Genomic DNA, 19009 nt, shown 5'->3' on the forward strand with positions numbered 1-19009 from the left:
TGTGTCTGCTTTATTATCCAACCTTCTTAATCATTTTATACACAGAGATTCCCCAAAGCTTTCCAGGCTGTACCAGGATATCTCTTCTGACACCATTCTTATGTAGCCTGCCAGAAAAAAAGACATTTGATGATATCAGGGCAAAAACATACTGGTTGCCTCTTTCATTCACTGAAAAGCATACTGATTGGAGGAGACAAATACAAATTTTCATGTAGGGCAAAGTTATCAAATTATTTTGGCCAAAGCAGATGAAAGAGGAAGGGAGTATGTGAAAAACAAATGCAAAGTTTTAATACTGAAACTTTTCTAATCAAAACTTCTTTTGGGATAGGGAGGCACAGGCATGTCAAAGTACTTTGTATAAAAATTTGCTTACATTTAAGTTTACAAACCAAATCAAATCTAATCAAAACACAAAAGGAAATAGGACACTATGGGTCAATTTGAAAAACAGAGTTTAATTTTCTTTTGTGGACCCAACAATCCTCTCTCTTCCTTCACTACATCCTAAACCTACTGATAAAAGACCATTATCAATCTTCTGGATCTCCCTTGGGTAATTCAACAACCTCATTATCCAAATTTCACTGAAAATTTACACATTTTAATGCTTGATATTCTTCTGTGCATCTGCTGTGGACCACTTGTGATAGTCCCACAACTTTATGGTGCCTAGAGGTCAACAATTTGCACAGTTAAGCTCACAAAACCAAGGCAACAAAGTCTTTAGAGTGAGGAATTATTATTTTGCTACAAGAGTTCTAGCTCCTACATGCATGCTCCTGGATGTAACTGCAGTACAAATAGATTTTATTAGTAGGAATAACAAATAATGAATTGTTCCCAAATGATCACATTCTTACATTCTCTGTTGTTTTGTTGTGTTTGTTGTTTTTGGTGGTTTTTTTTTTTTTTTGGTTTGTTTTGTTTGGTTTTGGTTTGGTTTTGGTTTTCTTTTTTTGTTTTTCTTCTATTTGCTAATGGCAATAAACAGCTCAGTTTGCTTTTCATTTGTAGACCTTTTCTGCATGGTTTTGCAGACATTCCCAAATTTAATGGAAACATCTGTCTAGTGGGATGGTTTTTGCTCCTTACCATTATTTGGGGTAATAGAGGCACAGCTACTGCTTAGCACCGATGTCAGCCTTGGTGGTTTCTGCCAAGATCTGCAGGACCCAAACTCCAGTTTAACTGTCAAAGACTGCCGTAGTGTTTCTGTTTTGTGTAGGGAATGAAATGGAGCAACATGCTATAATGATAACCTAAGAGAGGACACAATCAAGGGAAAACTTGCTAATGCTGAAACTTTTCTGAGTGACTAGCTTAACACCATCAGAGTTGGTTAGAAGAGGCATTCAGAGTGGAATGGAGACCAACAGTCACTAAATGAGGAAGGATTCAACCTTGTGAAGGAAGGAAACAAAAAGCTCTGGGTACAAGGATCTGTGCAGGTATCAGGGTGACAACAGTGGTGACTCCAGTGGTGACCCCAATGCAGACACCTAAATTCAGTGTCTTATTTTGCAGAGCCATTAACAATGCCCTCACCATTTCCTGAGTGCCTGCCAGACCCATGAACGGGGTTTTTTCTAACACCAAGAGATAGAGATGTCCATTGCTACGAGAAGGGGAGGAGAAAGGAAAGTAAATCCCCCTGCCCAAGGGGTTGGGAGGTGCTTGCAAAGTGCAGTGGGTCCCAGGGGACATTTTTGGGAGTGTAGATAGGAGAGAATGGGACAGCATGGCTAAGCATAAACAAAGGGCTAGCCAAGGAAAGAGGCTCCTAAATTTTTCATCCAAGGGGGGCTTCTAACCTTGAGATCCTTTGCTCCTGTGACAGGTGCAAAGGTGTTCTCTTTTTCTTGGGCACTGGACGCTGGTGGAGGTATGATGCATAATCACCTGTATTGATGAGACCCTGATTTATTGCAGCCCAGGCTGACTTCCAATGCCTGTCCTCCCGAGAACCACACTGATGGAGTTTCTGATGGGAAAAGAGGAGGGAAAACAGGTCCTGATACCATATGTGGCTGACCCAGTCCCTCTGTCTCTCTTCACAAGCAAAGTTATTTCTCATGGACTGTGACACCTTTTTCAAATGCATGTGGTGGAATTGCCTCGTTGATGATTGTAGTTTGAAATAAAATAAAGTCTCCCCAGTTCCCTGCAAGCTGTTTTATCCTTGAAATGCAGGTCACTCCTGGGCTGGAGAAGAAGCGTAAGAGGCAAGCATTTGGAAGTGACAAGAAATAAATAGGGAGAAAGAAAAATGGACTTCCTCAGATCATTTTTCTGAGGTGCATGACCCAGTCACCATGGTGACCATAAGCGAGTGAGGCAGGATGACTCATATCTGGGGGTGGACCAATATTTCTTAATCCACATTTCAGCACTGGCTGATGGGGACCTCGTGGCTTCCAGGTGTGACCCCTCCAGTGACCTGGGGAGTTGTTTCCAGCTGAGTTTGGAAGGAGGGTCCTTTGAAGAGTCCCTTATGGAGCAAAATGACAGTGAAAAAGATGGGTTTATGAAATAAATCCTCTGGTGCAATTCTGAGCATGCACTTGGATGTGGCAGGTAGCATCCGTTTATTTTTACAGACACTCTTCCTTAGACATCTCTGTGGCATGACTCAGAACAGTCCAAACCCAGATGCTGACTTAACAGCCAGAGCACCAAGCTGCATAGGTTGCACGGTGACAATCACAGGGGACATCCACCAACACAGTGTAGGTGGTTGTGTTCTCTGTCTCTTCTCCGGGTTGGAGGTGTGATTTGCCACTTCCAAAGCTAACAGGGACATCAGGATTACCACTTGGATTACTGCTTGTGCGGACAACCATTTGCTTGGTCCACCTTCAAGAGTTTGAGTGTAAAGTACAAGGTTGGTGTCCCAAAGCATCCAAACCATCAGTGATCTTTTAAAGGGGAGTAAATCCAGATTGACCAGTGGAGGAATATGGATGATAAAGGCAAAAGGGAATTCATTAGGTGGGACGAATTTTCGCTTGTTCAATGCAGCAAAAAGAAGGGGAATATAGGGGAAGATGACCTCTGACCACCAGAAGGGTGAAAGCCAAGAAAGGATGGAACTACTTAAGGAAGAAGATGATATGGACACAAAACTAGATGATTGCAAATAAGGCACAAATATGTTCCCACTGTAAAAAATAAAGTTTCTAAGAGTTGGATGTAATAACATCCAGAATGGCCTCCCCAAAGACACTGTCAGCTGAGGGTCAGGGACTGGGACACACATGAAGCTCAAGTGATTTTGAACAGGATCATGCAACATGGTGATCTGCAGTGGGAGTCACTCCTTTCTCAAAATGGTGACATCTGCCTGTGGTATTTGCACACAAGTGCCACAGAAGAGATAGGAGGAGAAACAGGGAAAATAAGAAAAAGATGAAGAGCTACAAAACAAGAAGGTACTTGAGGGATTGCCAATGCACTTGGTGGGATGGAAGACATGATCACATTTCTGATTATGTTGCTCTCCAATGGCTTGTCTGAATTCTGCTGTGAGTCACCCAGTTCTGCTTTGAACAGTAAATGCTTGTTTTTGGAGAAAATTATTTTTGTTCTATACATTAGGCTGATAATTTAATCACCTGCAGTTTCTCTAAGTGCATGCTGATGGGTGTGCAGCGAGAGTACACAGAGAGAAGGAACAGACCTTTTCCACCTAAATGTGTGGAATAAATCCTGACAGGCTGACGGTCACATTCAATGTAAACAATCTCCACTCAGCCCCCTACCCTTGCTGCCTTTGACAGCTTCAGACACTGTGAAAGTTCTGTTTTGAATGTAAATACTTCCCCTTCATTGCAGCAAGAAAATGAAACCGCCCACGTCCTGATTCCCCTGACCTTTGGGGGAAGTTCATGGATCATTCCTGTTGGAGAGCAGTGGCCATGCTGCCTGCTGGGATCATCAAGGGATGCTAATGAAGCTCAGGAAGAGTCTGTGCATCACATGTGTCATGCTATGTGTTTCCGAGCTGGTTCTCACATCCGAGCATTAGCAGGTGGGCAAAGACTTAAAGCTGTGATGGGAAAAGCTTTGTGTGCACCACCATCTTATCCAACAGTCTTATTATCACTGCATGTCCTAAGTGGAGAGGCCAAACCCACCACTGGCAGGTAACTCCATGTTTTCCATCTGTTTGGCCAGCTGGGTCCTATTTGCACACATAAACCAAGTGATAAACCAAGATAACCAAGTGATGGAGCCTACAGGAGAAACAGACAGGTCAGACAAGTAAAGTCACTTAGGTGACTTTTATTCTCTATCTCTACCAGTCAGCAAAGATTAAGCACTTCCTACAAAGACTTTTCTATATATTTCCTACTGTTTCTGCATTGAAGAATTGCATGTGCTTTTTAATGCTTGATGTAAAGGAAGCCAGACTGACTTCTCATAGGACATCTGAGAAAGCAGTAATGATTGCTTCATTTTTATTTTCAGGAGACAGCTTCAGAATTAGCCTGTGGAAGGGTGCATCTAGGGAAGAAGTATTGATGTACCAAGATACCAAGCTTCAGGGCACAACCCACACTCCAGTTTGTGGGATAGAGAAAGAAATGTTTGTGTGGGCAGGTTATCAGAAGTATTTTCCACGAGGGTGTCTGGTTTTCTTTTTAATTACTTGGGAAAATGGGTGCAATCCAGGTCATCCTAAAGTAGCCACTGAGGTTGCCTCCATGTCTTGTACTGCTGGAGATAAATGCCTTGGGATGTCCCTCCTGGTGTCTGGATGTCCCTCTAGTAGAGCACAGGGCTTCTCTAGGTCCTGTCTTGCAACAAAAAACCCCTCACAGTTGCTTCATCTACCTTAGGGGATCTTGGACATCACTGGGCATATTTTAGGAAAGTAAATTGCAATCCAAATCTGGTCAGCAATCTAGCTCTCTAGACATGGACAATAATGGGAGCTGAGATATCCAGCTCACATCCAGACACCCACAGACCACACCCATTCATAGAAGTCTTCACCTGTGAGTCTGGTCCTACCCCTAATCTCTTTGTCTATCTGTAAACCAGAAATAATTATGTGCCTTGGTTATCAGAGGCATGGATGAGAGGGGAAGTGCTGGTAAGGAGATATTCAGGGAAAGGGACCCAGGGAGGGAAGGTGGTGGCCAAGGAGGTGAGCAGCTGCAAAGGGAATTGATCCCTTTGTTGCTTTCCTAGGGTAGCAGAAGAAATCTGCCAATACCTGCACCACTATTTCCTACTCCTTTGCCTGAATGCTGGCAAAACTGCAGTCTGCAGGCACACAGATACCACTGGGTACTCTCCGGCCTCCCACATCCATCTGGATCCACTGCTTTGAACTCCTCTGGTCTAGAAATAGCATTGCTGTTTGTATAGCACCTGACACAAAAGGGGCTGAAGCACATTACTAATGGGCTTGTGCACCATTAAGGATCTCAGATAGATCAGCCTACAGAGAGCCTGAAGTACTGTAACTGTGTGGTGTCACTGGAGGTGAAGCACAATGTGATTAATCCCAAATAACTCCACTTTTGCAAGGCAGAAGGAAGGGAGAGATGCAACATTTGGAAAACTCCGCACTTTGCTCCTTCTTCCTCTGTCTCTGCATGTTTGTCTCTGAGCAAGGAATACACAGAAAGCAAGCCCTGTGATGTAAAGTCATTCTGTTTTGTTTCCCCAAATCCTCAGCCTGAGTGCAATATTGAGGGAGGCAGACAAGCCTGTGGCTGGCCGCCAGCTCGACTTCACGACGCATCCTCCCAGCTTTCCAGATAATTCCTATGGAAGGGAACAGAAATAGCCCATGGCTGAAAAACTTTTCTGGTGCGGTTTGACAAGTGTCTCCTAGAGAACTTGGCTTTAAAGGCAGAGGTTCAAGAGCTGGCAGCTGCTCTGAACTCAAGTCCTCTGCTGTCTGTGCTCAAACTATGTCGGCAAGCAGCTGATGGTGTCTCCACTGGTGTGTTGTGCGTGTGTGTGTGCCCGATGCCCTTCCAAATTGCATTTCTGAAAACACATCTAGGGTGGGAAAGCAGGTGTCAGATCCACTGCCTGGGACTCATGTGAGAGGGCTCTCACCTAGGGCAAGAAATAACACCATTGCCAGCTTCATCTGGTGAGCTAAGGGCTCAAAAGTGGCTACCAGTCCACAAATCCTACTGTTACCCATGGGATGTTTCTCAGCAACCTGTGAGGCTGGTCTGAGGAAAACTGCAGCTGGAAAACAGTCAGGGATGTGATGTGGCATGAGCCCACCGTGCTTGTTACCTCTTCCCCTCAGCCTGTCCTGGGGTGGCAATGCCTGGCTCCAGACCATCCTTCTGCTGCAGGGAGGGTTCCTGTCCCTTTCCAGACTATGCTGCCTTAAAACCCTCTTGGCTCACTGCCACAAGAAAAGAACATCATGCCACGACAATATCCCCATTCCTCACTGTCTCTATATTACAAATCATCAGTTTTAGGCTTAGGATATGAATTTCCCTCTAAACAAGTTTCTTTGTCATCTTTTCCCCATCTAAATGTTTTCACAAAGGTCTTGTCAGTGGCAGAAGACCTGGACTGAGGTCCAGCATTGCCCTTGAGCAAAGGCTGGGCAGCCTTCTTTTGTAGTGGGGGCATAACTCACCCTTTCATGGGAGATGTCTTGCAAGGCTTCCTTATGTATTTTTTCTCCCCATCATAGACATCTTTTGGAGGATTTGCAGCCTGGCTTTTGTCTTGGGCTTCTCAGCACTTGCAACCTTGCGCTGCAACAGTCTTACAGGGGAATGCAGCCAGGAGTTCTTTAATTCAGGAGATCAGGAGCTTACCCCTGTGATTTGCTTTAGACTTTGACTCACTGGGGGAAATACAGATCCCATTAACTGTGATAAATAAACAACCTGCTGAACAGAAGAGGGGCGGTCTGATTCCAGCTCCTGAACCCAAGTGGCACCAACCACCTCATGTTCGTACAGCTCCAGGCACACTTCTGGGGTGGATTTGTGTTGGAAAGAGCTGGCTGGGGCCAGTCCAGTACTTGTTATCTCCCGTTACTAAGTGCCATCAATGTATGCTCTGTGAGCAATGGGAAAGGCGTCTTGGACTTGTCTGGGGCAGGGATTTCTCCCAGCAGGAATCCCTTGCAAATGTTGGTTGGGTTTTTTTTCAGCTACTGGAGGGGGTAAAAATAAAAGTTGCATTTCAGGGGCCTTAATGACCGAGTTGTGAATTGCCTTGGGCTGGAAACTTCCCAGGAGGAGGAAATGCCCTCTCTTTAGCGAGCTGGCAGTTGGTTTTCTGCCACCAGACCTGGTGGTTCTCTGGCTTGGCTCCAAATGCATTAGCTAAGGAGCCCTCTTAGAGAAAGGCTATTCATTAGGAGTAGCTAAAAAGCCATATCCTGTTCCAGCCACTCCAGTAAATCCATCCTTGGGCTAATCGCGCCCATAAATTACGGTGCAGGGAGAAATACAGTCTTCTGTTGCCATGTGATGGTTTTATACAGCACCGAAACAGAGAAAGTAGGATAGACAGAAGTAGCTGGTGTGTTAGCAATACTGGAGAGCTACCAAGTGACCACAGGTATGTAAGTTGTGCCTCAGTTTCCCTACCCAAGAATGATGATGAACAGTGTTGAAACATATGGGTTGTCTCCCTCCCTGATGACATTTGTGTGTGTTCCCCTTCTTCTTATTTAGTCCTTTGAACTATGGAGCTGGCACCACTGGGATGAGTTTGTTCCCCACAGATGTTGTGTGGGAAGGTGTGAATGCTACCTCTGCCACTCAGGCAGGTTTCCTCACCAGCCTGGACATTAGATAGTCAATGCAGCAAATCAATACCCACCAGAGACTTCGTTTTTGCATTACATGGTTGGAATTTGCTTTGGAGGAAGGAGGAGGATGAGGATATTTGGGGATGTGTGTTCAGGTACAGGTGCAAAGGGCTGAGAGTTCTCTGGATGGAAAGTGCTTGTAAAGGCAAAGCCTTCAGAAGGAAGACTTTATCACTCAGTGTTCCTAATGGCATTTTAAAGGAAATGTTTACAGCAAATAAGAATGGCAATTAACTGCCAAATCAGAAAGCATCTCTCCTGTGAAAGCAGCCAGCTGCTGAACTTTAATACTGAAGCTATTCCTCATGAACTACCCTCGCTCCAAAATTCCCAAACCCTTTCAGCCACAGTCAAATTAAGAGCAGGTGGGTAAACAAAAACAAGACCATAAAACATGTTTGGCCCTTAGAGACACTCTTGTGAGTTTGAGCACTAGGAGAGAGAAGGGATGGTTCTGTTTTGGGGCTCAGCAAATGCTCTGTTGTAGGGCCACCTCAGGGAACCTCAAAGCCCTGCCACCTCAGGGCTGCTGGAGACAAGAAGAGCTCCCAGACCAGCCTTCCCAGCATCTCGCTAGCCTCACTGCACCCCAAGCCCTCTTCCTCCTCATTTCCCACTGTGCCTTCCAGATCTTCAACTCCTTTACCTGCCCCCCATCACAGATCTTGCATAGAAACAAGCTACAATGGGTGAGGTTCTCCACCATAGCTACAGAGGGTTGGCTGTTTCCAACCCTATAGTCACATTCAAGAGGTCCCTTGTGAGGGAGAGATGAGTGCTCTCACGTACTCCACAGAACAGACCTTGCTCACAGAGAGTTACTACCCAATAATTTCTACATGATAACCTGATGGGACAGAGGGTTGCATGGGCCTCATATGTGAGGTCCTCCTGAAAGATAGGCCACTTAGATTACCTAACTCCTTCTTTGACAAGTTGCCAACAACTGATATGTTATCATAGACCCTTTTGCAGTAAAAATGGCTCAAAATAGTAATTAAGTCTTAGAGGCACTGAGATACCTTGTGAAATCTGGAGAAGACCCTGGATGTGCAAGTCTCCTCTAGAGAGGACTAGCCCTGAGTTATGTGGATGTGAGTCACTAGGCACTGCTTTGATGGGGAAAGTGTAGGGTTTGCTTCCTTGCATGGGTGCATTTATCTAGTGGATATAGCCGTAGTGGTAAACCCAGTGTAGCACCTGCTGTGAAGAACAAAACACCAACACCCTGAACTTTACGGCAGCCATCCTCCTCTAGGGCCTGGCCCATCAGCAAAAGTCAGTGATGCCAATGCACAGAAGAATAAAACACTGGCTCTACTCAGAAGAGCTGTTTTGGGTTGATGCATGCAACAGATCTGCCTTGATGACAACCCAAGAGAAAGTGAATGACAGTCTCGGGGTTATGATACCACACTTAGCCTTGCTTCATTATCACATGACAAGAAAAGGAGGTAATTAGTTCACAGCATAGACCAGAAAACAACATTTATGAAGTGTAGTTAATACCAGGCTTTCCTGGGAAAAGGTCTGTTCAGAGAACGAAGCTGATTCACAACCTCCAGAGAATCAACTCAGCACTAGAAGGGTCAGGTAATCCTGTAAGGAAAGATGGATGAAAAAACCTGCTTTGTACCCTCAAAGCTTAAACACCTTAGGAGAACTCTGAAATTTTGTGTGTAAAAAGAACAAGGAGATGGAACAACTTGGATTGGTCAAAACAGTCTAAACATCCATTAGTTGGAAAACTGGATTTTTCACTATGTACATTTCATGTCAGAAGCTCTTTGCAGCCTTGTTTTGCCCAAACACCAAACAAACAACCCCTGAAATATTTCCTATTGTCAGTGACAATGTCATTCTTCCGAGAGTTGCAGTTCAGTTGCTTTCCTATTACTACTTGTCTGGAGGATGGTATAAACTGTGATGCAACATAGGTTAGCACTTGTGTCGTGGCTAAGTGGGAGACAGCGGGGTATACCAGGAAATGTAAACCAGTTAGGAGGATCACCATGTAAAGGGAAATAAGAGTAAAAGACGGGGAAAAAAATATATATCCAGTGATGCCATGCACCACACAGAAATATCCACAGGTAGAACTGTATTTTCCTGAATTGAATTTATGTGGAAAGAGACATTTCAAAGAAAAACCCCATTTTCTCAGGCAGCTCCTGTCCTCATCAGCCACTTGAATTTAGGAGTTTATGTTAAAATGTGGACGTTGCTGCAGGCACCACTCAAAATCCCACCAGTGTCCATGGAAAGATGATTGCTGAAAATGTGGTGTGTAAACCACAGCCTTTGCAACTGCTGATTCTGAGCTTCAGCCTTTTTAAAGATGTATTTTCTCATACAGAGAACAAATATTTTAAGAGATTTTCACATTCTTTTCTTTCCAATTGGGTTATGTGACCTTGAAGATCCTCCAGTCCAACCATGAACCTCACACTGACCGTTCCCAACTCCACCAGATCCCTCAGCGCTGGGTCAACCCGACTCTTCAACCCCTCCAGGGATGGGGACTCCCCCCCTGCCCTGGGCAGCCCATTCCAACGCCCAACAACCCCTTCTGCAAAGAAATACTTCCTAAGAGCCAGTCTGACCCTGCCCTAGTGCAGCTTGAGGCCATTCCCTCTTGTCCTATCGCTTGTTACTTGGGAACTATGACGGAACTATTTGTTTCCTCATGGATATCTGAAGGTACTTAGCTCAGTTATGATCAAACATTTCACAAATGTATCTTTCTTTTCACAGCTCTCCAAAGAGAAAAAGGTTCTTTAGAGACATTTTACCATCCCATCTACAAAGCAACGCCAAAATATGTCTATATTTTGAGTGTGGATTCCTGAGCCCTTGGTGTTATGGAGCACTTCACATCCTTAAAGCGTAACTCCTATCAGCTCCATGTCCAGCTGGAAGTGTGCCAGACTTTGGCAAAACTAGTCCCATATTTGACTTCACAGTGAGATTCGTCTCAACTAGATTAGATGTGCACTGTGCACATTGGAGCTAGTGACAGTTGGCCTCCCTCAGAGGCACTGAGGAGACCCTGGTGCTTTTGGGGTGTGACTCATCTGACTGGTTTAGATACCAATATTAGGATGAGACGAACTGCAGCCTCAAAATATCTATTTTTCATTGTTTGGTCATGTAGAAAGCTGAAGAGCAATTGGCTGAAGACTGTATACTGTTGGCATCCAATGCCAGGGACTGTCTTGACATTGAAGATGGGAACAGTGTGGAAATGAGCAGTTCAGGGGACTGAAGAGGAGCAGAAATGCCCAGCAGACACCATCAGGTCACTGGTCTTAAAAGCCCTTCCTCAGCAAGCTCTGGTCTTGCTAAACTGCTCAGGTTTGACACCACCTCAGAAACCTGCTTTCTTCGCAGAAGTTGGCCATATTGGGCCAGCTTTGACTATTTCCTGCCCTGTCCTGACATAAAGCACCCCCCAACTCCAGTGGAGTAAAAGTTTTTGCTCTGACACATGGTACTGCCAGAGCTTTTTAAACTCAAAGCTGTCCCCATAATACTTTTTATAGGAACGGAACGCTATGTTTCTTCCTGTCATCTTTCTCAGATACAGCTATTTCATTTTGTCGAATATTTGGCAGAAAAAATTTAGCCTTTTACAAAGACACGGAATGGAAAACTTTACCTAATAGACAATGTTTGGCACGAGAAGCAGGGACTTTAGACCAGAAGGGTCCTGTAATATTAATAGGTACTATCAGCCCTACCTAGAATACAGCACAGTAATCTTATCAAGTAAAAGTCCTGAATGATCACTTGGAAGATAATTCAGGTTGCTTTACCAAGGAAATGTACTCTTTTTCTGAAAAGCCTTGAGCAAAAGTGCTCTAGGTACTCACCGAAGTGAGCACACTTCTGATTAAAACCCTACAGGTAGCATGAAGCCTTCACACTCTTACTTGCTCTACATGACACAGTTGCTAGTACCTTGTTCATGCTGTTTGTTGTGGAAAAACCAGTTAAAAACTGCCTGGTAGCAAGAGATTAAACAACCATCTTGCATGATTATACCAAAGTGCATCCCCATCCTTCCACTCAATCCTTGTTACCTCTCATTAACCAGATTATCAGAACTGATGAGCAAATATTTATCCAAATATAAATTAACGAAAGTAGATCAGGTTAATTAAAAGCTCCTTTCCAGAATATCCAGGACAAAGTTTTGTGTGTGCAAACATAATAAAACTTTCAGACCCAGCTTAATATAGATGCATTTAATGTAATATGGTGTATTTTGGTATTGGTTCCAAAACTCCTGTTGAGAGATTTTATAACAATTTGCCCACAGAATCACAGGAGTTTTACATTTTTCAAGATCTATTTTTTCCTGTTTGTGGTACATCCATTATAGCAACTGCCTCCAGATGCGTCAAGACACTGCGATATAAAAGCAGACATTTGGCTTTAAATAGTTTTATTTGGTGGTGCAGTGGGTGGACTGGAAGCAGACTAATCCCGTACATAGGTCATGGGAGATCTGGATCCTATTCCCAGTCACTTCAGTGAATCACTGTATTACTGTCCAGGCAGAGGCAAAGCGTATGTTCAAACTTGGGTGCCCAAATCATTGCTTGAGGTCCAGAATGCTGCATCTCTTGTAACATCAAAAACTGTATTAAACCCCTTCATCTGCCTCTGGCCTTCTACACAGGGTAATGAGTAGGAAGGGAACCACACGCACTCAACTGGTCTCAAAATAATAATGTTTTGCTGGCTATTTCAAACACACGTAGACTATTTCCCTGTTGCTCTGCACTCTGGTGGCTTCTGCGCTAGGGCACAAGGAGTGAATCAACACTGCCAAATGCTTTAGCTACATAATTTACTGATAGGCTCTTTAGCCATGTGCCTACTTGTAATCCTCTCCTGTGCCCTCCTGCAGGATGTCAACATGTTCTTCCTGGAGAGAAACCCAGCTCACTAGTTGCTTTTGCACAGTATTCTCTCTAGACAGACCCAATCAATGCAGATGATTCCCAGCCAGGTCCCCTGTGCCTGGACTATTCCACCAGTGCTATCACGGGGGCTGTACACCCCCACGTGTCCCTGTGCCATGCCCACCACTTGCACCCCTGCTATCACGCCCTAGGAATGACATTCTGGTAGGCTGAAACACAGCCCTAGTGTTATTGCAGACACTCTGAACTGGAAATAGAGAAGCAGAAATCACATTTGGGAGCTGCTTAAGCAACAGTATAATTTGCCTGGGAAAACAATGGATTTGTCCTCACTGCAATGCTTTAAGAACAGTCTTGAAAAACAGATCAAGAATGGTTTGGAGCCAAGTGGTCTTTCCCTGAGAAAGGGAGATTGGCTGGAAGACCCATCCATCCTCTGTCATTTAATGAATTTACGTTAATTTAGCATGAGCCCATTTGATGGAAACGTCCTGTGGTGCAAAGCAGATGAAAAGAATCTTGCTTCTTGCCTGGATGATGTCTATTAAATCAAACTGGAGCCTTGTACCTAGAAGCTTTTGAGACTCTGTGTCTGTGTCTTTGCTGGCATTTTTTATGAATGTATGGTTCCTGGGGACCAGGATCAATGGGGAACATGTGGCAGATGGAATAGTTCACTGCAATTGCTCTTGTTGCAGTCTGATTTGATGCTCTGGGCCATAGCTATTTATTCCACAATGGTTGCCCATTTCTTTTTCCATGCCCATTCTGCCACTTCCACCATGACTCAGAAAATTTCAGGCGATACAAGAGACTGCCCTGACAATCAAAGTAATTGCATGGTCTATCTTTCATCTTCCTCCTTTTAAACCAGGCTTTTGATCAGGTCCTCCTGCGCACAACAAAACTAAAGAAGTTTGGTTTCCTGTGGAATTCTGTCTTGCGGTGGATTTTTAGTGAGTATTTTCGGATGTCTAACCAGGGGCTAAACTCACTGTGCAACCTTCCTTTTGTAAGGGAGAATATTAAAGTTTTCATTCCTTTACCCATCTGCCCATTTTTTTATAGGAACTTGGTATATTGAGGACTTTTAGCACTTTGTCAAATGTGACTGAGATTGATGAAAGAGTTCATCAGGTGGTGGGGAAAGGCTTACATGCACACAGGCACAGAACAATGACAGAGCCCGTTTTTGCTTAGAAAACCATGCTAAATGCTCTTCTACCAGAATAGAATTAGATTCTCCACTTCTACCAGTACAGACTTGGTTTCATCTGAAATGTGCTTCTACCTACACTGTCTTCCTCATCATTTATTTTACGAGTGACGGTTACCCAAGCTTGAGCACTGCTATGCCTCTGTGAGCCCATCTTCTGCAAAATGTGTTGTGAAAGGACTTCTGCCCTGTGAAAAACAGCATCTACAAAAATATTTTGTCTTTGGCTTGAAGGAGACCTTTCTGAGCCTGGTTTGCATAGCAGCTGTCTTTCCTTTGGGTTGCAGGTTAAAAAGCCAGTACACTGTTTTTCTGCATCACAGCTGGAAATGACTACCAGCTTCCACTGCAAACGCAGGCAAGTCACCACCCCAAGGCAAGCATTAGATCATGAATATAGAGGGTTTTGCTCATACTGAGTGATCTATTATGTCATTCCTTGTCTGGGTAACCTGCTGCTTGTGGAGGGACAGAGTGAAGGGAGCCCTGGGTTGTGGCCTTCACCTGTGGGTGCTGTTGAGCCTTTCTCACACCAGTCTTGATTTCTAACCAAATCTAAAGAATAACAAACATGGGAGCTCACCACCCAGACTAGACTATGCTTCTTAAAAAAATAGGGCCAAGTGTAAAATGACATCCTGGGTACTGGCTAGTGGATCCTTGATCCACAGGGATAGTTGTTTCCTCTTAGATGCTTCTGGGGTGGTGGTGGAGAAGGCCTTTGGCTTCATTTCTGAGATGGTCCCATCTGGGGTGCCACACTGTCTTTGCCTGCTCCCCAGAAACTGAAGAGTGGATGGGGAGCAGGGCTCCATTCCTTCTCCTATTCTTCCTTCCTTCCTTCTGGATCAGGATTGACAAAGCAGGTGACTATCTAACTATAGGTATGTAGGGGGTTCTGGTTCCTTGACCCATTGCATAGATGGTCTACTGTGATGGTCTACTGTAATCCAACACCTAAATTTTAGCAGGGTTTTCCATTAGCAAAAAAGCCAGTGAATGGTTATGGCTGTGTGACCTGAGGGAGTTTCTCTGTCTATTCTCTCTCTCTATAAAAGCTTGATCTGACACAGGATTGAGCTTTCTCTCACCTGGGCATCTTGCTTCCATTAGACTTAAAAAAACGCAGACTAGGATACAGCCCACCTCTCTGCAAATACCTGCAGTACAGACACCATCAGCTGGTTAGTTGCCCCTGGCTGCTTTTGTAGTCAAGGGAGAGGAAGAGGTAGTTTGACAGCACAATTCATCTCACCCTAAGAAGGATGTCCAAAATAGGCAAGTCACACCTTCAGGCACTCCCCTCGGAATTATAAAGGGAGCTTTGGGTGAATATGACTGATCTGGTATTGGTGTTGCTCAGAGAGGGAGTTGGACCTTCAGAGTTCCCTTCCAACCAGCATCTCCATGATGCAAAGACTAGCTGAGATGAATCACAGAATCACAGAATCATTCAGGTTGGAAAAGCCCCTCGGGATCATTGAGTCCAACCCTCAGCCCGACTCTACAAAGTTCTCCCCTACCCCACATCCCCCCACAGCTCATCCAAACGGCCCTTAAACACACCCAGGGATGGGGACTCCACCCCCTCCCTGGGCAGCCTATTCCACTCTCTGACCACTCTTTCTGGGAAAAATTTTCTCCTAATGTGCAGTCTGAACCTCCCCTGTTGCAGTTTAAAGCCGTTCCCTCTTGTTCTGTCACTAATCACCTGTGAGAAGAGACCAGCACCAACCTCTCTACAATGTCCTTTCAGGGAGCTGTAGAGAGTGATGAGGTCTCCCCTCAGCCTTCTCCTCCTCACACTGAACAGTCCCAGCTCCTTCCATCGCTCCTCACAGGATTTATTCTCCAGGCCCTTCCCCAGCCTCGTTGCCCTCCTCTGCACTCGCTTCAGCCCCTTGAGATCTCTCTCGTATTGAGGTGCCCAAAACTGGACACAACACTCCAGGTGTGGCCTCACCAGTGCAGAGCACAGGGGGACTATTACCTCCCTGCTTCTGCTGGTCACACTATTTCTAATCCAAGCCAGGATGCCATTGGCTTTCTTGGCCACCTGGGCACACTGCTGGCTCATGTTCAGCTGCTTGTCAATGAGAACCCCCAGACCCTTCTCTTCCAGACAGCTTCAGCCACACCTCCCCAAGCCTGTAGCCATGCAGGGGGTTGTTGTGGCCCAAGTGCAGGACCTGGCACTTGGCCTTGTTGGAGCTCATCCCGTTAACGTTCGCCCACCGATCCATGAAGGCACAGATGTCTGAGACAATGAAAAGGAGACAAATCTTGTCCTATAAAGCACCTTTAAACTCCTGGCCCACATCTCTGAGAAGCCTCCAGTTATGTTCTGTTGACAGGTCTTTGCTAAGGGAAGAGACACCCTGGCATAAACCACACAACCACCACCCAGGATCCCCAGACAAAGCAGCTTGGTAGAGCTCTGCTGCACACCCGGCAAAAGACACAACCCACACAAGAGTTATGTGGGCAATTAGGATTTCATCTCTTGTTGAACAACCAGCTGCTTAAAGAGTCTCATTAGCCACAGAAACTGTTAATTGTGTTAAAACTCCTGGCGATGGCATCCTGTGCTTGGGGATGTGTATCACAAACCCAAGAGTGAGATAAATTACTCAGCTGATTAACAGACTGTAGAGATATTGGGGAGTTTGAGGTGGTTTAAAGAATCTTTGTAGATTATTCAAGCATGCAGGAATGGCTGACAACATTTGGCACATACATAGATCCTGTTATTTAAAATTATTGGTTATTTCAGCTTCTCAACACTGATGTGATAAATATTACTCCTATGTAACTAACATGAAAACTGTTCTGCAGAGAGTTGCGGAGATGTGTGCAGGCTCACACAGACACTGGTGACAGAGCCAGTACAGAAGTTTCTGACTGCTACGTCAATGCTGAGTAGAGCTGGGAGTCTTTTTTTTTTTTTTTTTTTCAGTTCTCAAATTTACTTATCCTTAAAAAGTATAATCAGACAACAGTCAGTCAACAGTCTAAGTCAATGACAACATCTTGAAAATTCATGTCAAATAGAAAAAAAAAAGTCAAAACATTTTGATATTTTCAGAAGAAAACAGATCACTTATCCATTTCTTTTTAATGTGACAGTTCATTTTGAAATGTATCTGAGACTCATTTTTTAATAAACTTCCATTCACTCTTAAATTGAAACAATATGTTTCACTTCAATTGAAAGTGATCTTTCTTGCTCATGAGTGTTTCATTTTCATTTAAAATGTGTATCAATGTAATTTCCAGTTGGTCCCAAATAATTTCATTTAAGTTTATCTAACAAGCAAATAAAAAACCCATCCTACTTAACCATTTACAATTTTCTTTTCAAGGAGAACTGCCCCAGCATGTTTCATTTTGTGGATCTACAGAGAACTTTGCTGCTTTCTCTGAGTTTCAGACCTGTCTCCTGAACTGTAAAATCAGATTAGACCTTGCAGAAATTTCTGTTCTCCTTTTAGATAGCATTGAATGATTCTCAGATTTGAATAGGAAATTGCAATTAATAAAAGGGGGGTGAAATCAAAGGCAGCGTATCTTGTAGTCATAAAATAAATTAACTTTTGCTGTGTTTATATTATACATATAATACAGCAGGAAGTAAAGATCAAAGCCATGTTTATAAAGAACTTGGCAAGTTGCATGCTTGGAGGAAGCAAATGGGTTCACGGGAGGTACTTAAAGAATGAAGTTTGGATTTTTAGCTGGTGTAAATCAGCATATCTCCTTTGACTTCAGTGCAAGGGTAGTGATTTACATCAGTGGAGAAGCTGGTTCAAAGGTTTCGAGGGAGAACAGCTATGGCAAAACAAAATAAATTATTTTTTTCTACTGAAAAGTATTTGCCTGATGTTTGTTCTCTACTTCCAAGTACTAGGAATAACTCAGAGGAACAGGATCCTGATTCCCAGCTGCATTAGCTGTAAGGTGTAAAGATGTGAGTAAGGTTTGGACCTGGGTCCTGCCCTGCTGATCAGCCAAAGAGGAGAGTATCAGACTGGGGCTGCCCAGAGAGCTCAGCCTTTGGGTACTGGCATCTCCCTGAGTCTCACGATTCCCAAGTTATTTATTTGCAGGCTGCAAAAATCCCCCAATGCACCTGATCAATGAAAGGGAAACTGAGGCACGGTCAGACAGGATAATTTATCTTGAGTCCTGTAGTGAGAGAAGTTCACTGCAGCCTTACTGCTCCCTGCTTGAGTTATACCATCAACTCCCATGCTCACATAGGGGGAAAACTCTTCAGAGCAGCAATTGTACCCCTATGAAGAGCTGAGAAAAACTCACCAAATACCACCCTCACTCAGAGAGAGAAGCTGAAGCAAAGACTGCAGCATGGTGAGACCAGACCCCCACAACCCTGATCCACCACCCTAGGGACACCTCATCTCCCAAGGCTCCATCGGTCCTGGTGAATTATCCCACAGGAGGGCAGGTGGGGACTGAGTGACCTCAACTAGGTGTCTAACAGCCTTGGTCTCCAGCCATCCCCGGGGGGACAGCCACAATGCTGGAGGGAGATCAAAACCTCAGCAGGTCAAAATCAGTCCTGTGGTCATGATGCTGTTTCCATTGACTTGAGAGGGCAGCCTCAAGCAAGAGGATTTGAAAAATCCTGAGAAAAAGTGCCAAACTAGCTATAGTGCTTCCCTGGCTGCAGGGTGAGTTGGATACAAGTCCTCGGTGGGCTATGGGAGATGTGGATCCCACCCAGCAGATGGAGTGACAGACCTCTCTGCTTTGCTGAGCTCTGTGCAAAGGCCATCGGCAATATTCAGAAGTTATGTTAATCGTTTGTGTTTTTTTTTTTTTTTTTTTCCCTCTAGGTTTAGCTACACCACTCCAGAGGGTTAATCAGGTTCCCTGAGTTGGGTGCCTGTTGTTAGATGAGGTGGTGATGAAGAGTGCTGGCTTTCCTGCACTTCATGGGCCATGGGTAGCACTGGTGCTGGAAGGGGACATTGCTTTGCACATCACACTTCCCCGCTGCATTCTTTTCACCCGGGCAAACAA

At 44.5% G+C, this 19009-nt stretch overlaps 1 protein-coding gene across 2 annotated transcripts in view; it reads right to left on the reverse strand.

The window, feature by feature from the left end:
• The window catches only part of ADRA1D (adrenoceptor alpha 1D), a 52336-nt gene that overhangs the window by 31351 nt on the left and 1976 nt on the right, over positions 1-19009 (reverse strand). The gene's annotated exons all lie outside the window — the stretch shown is intronic.

The sequence above is a fragment of the Strix aluco genome, chromosome 4 (assembly GCF_031877795.1).
Source record: "Strix aluco isolate bStrAlu1 chromosome 4, bStrAlu1.hap1, whole genome shotgun sequence".
NCBI lineage: Eukaryota > Metazoa > Chordata > Aves > Strigiformes > Strigidae > Strix > Strix aluco.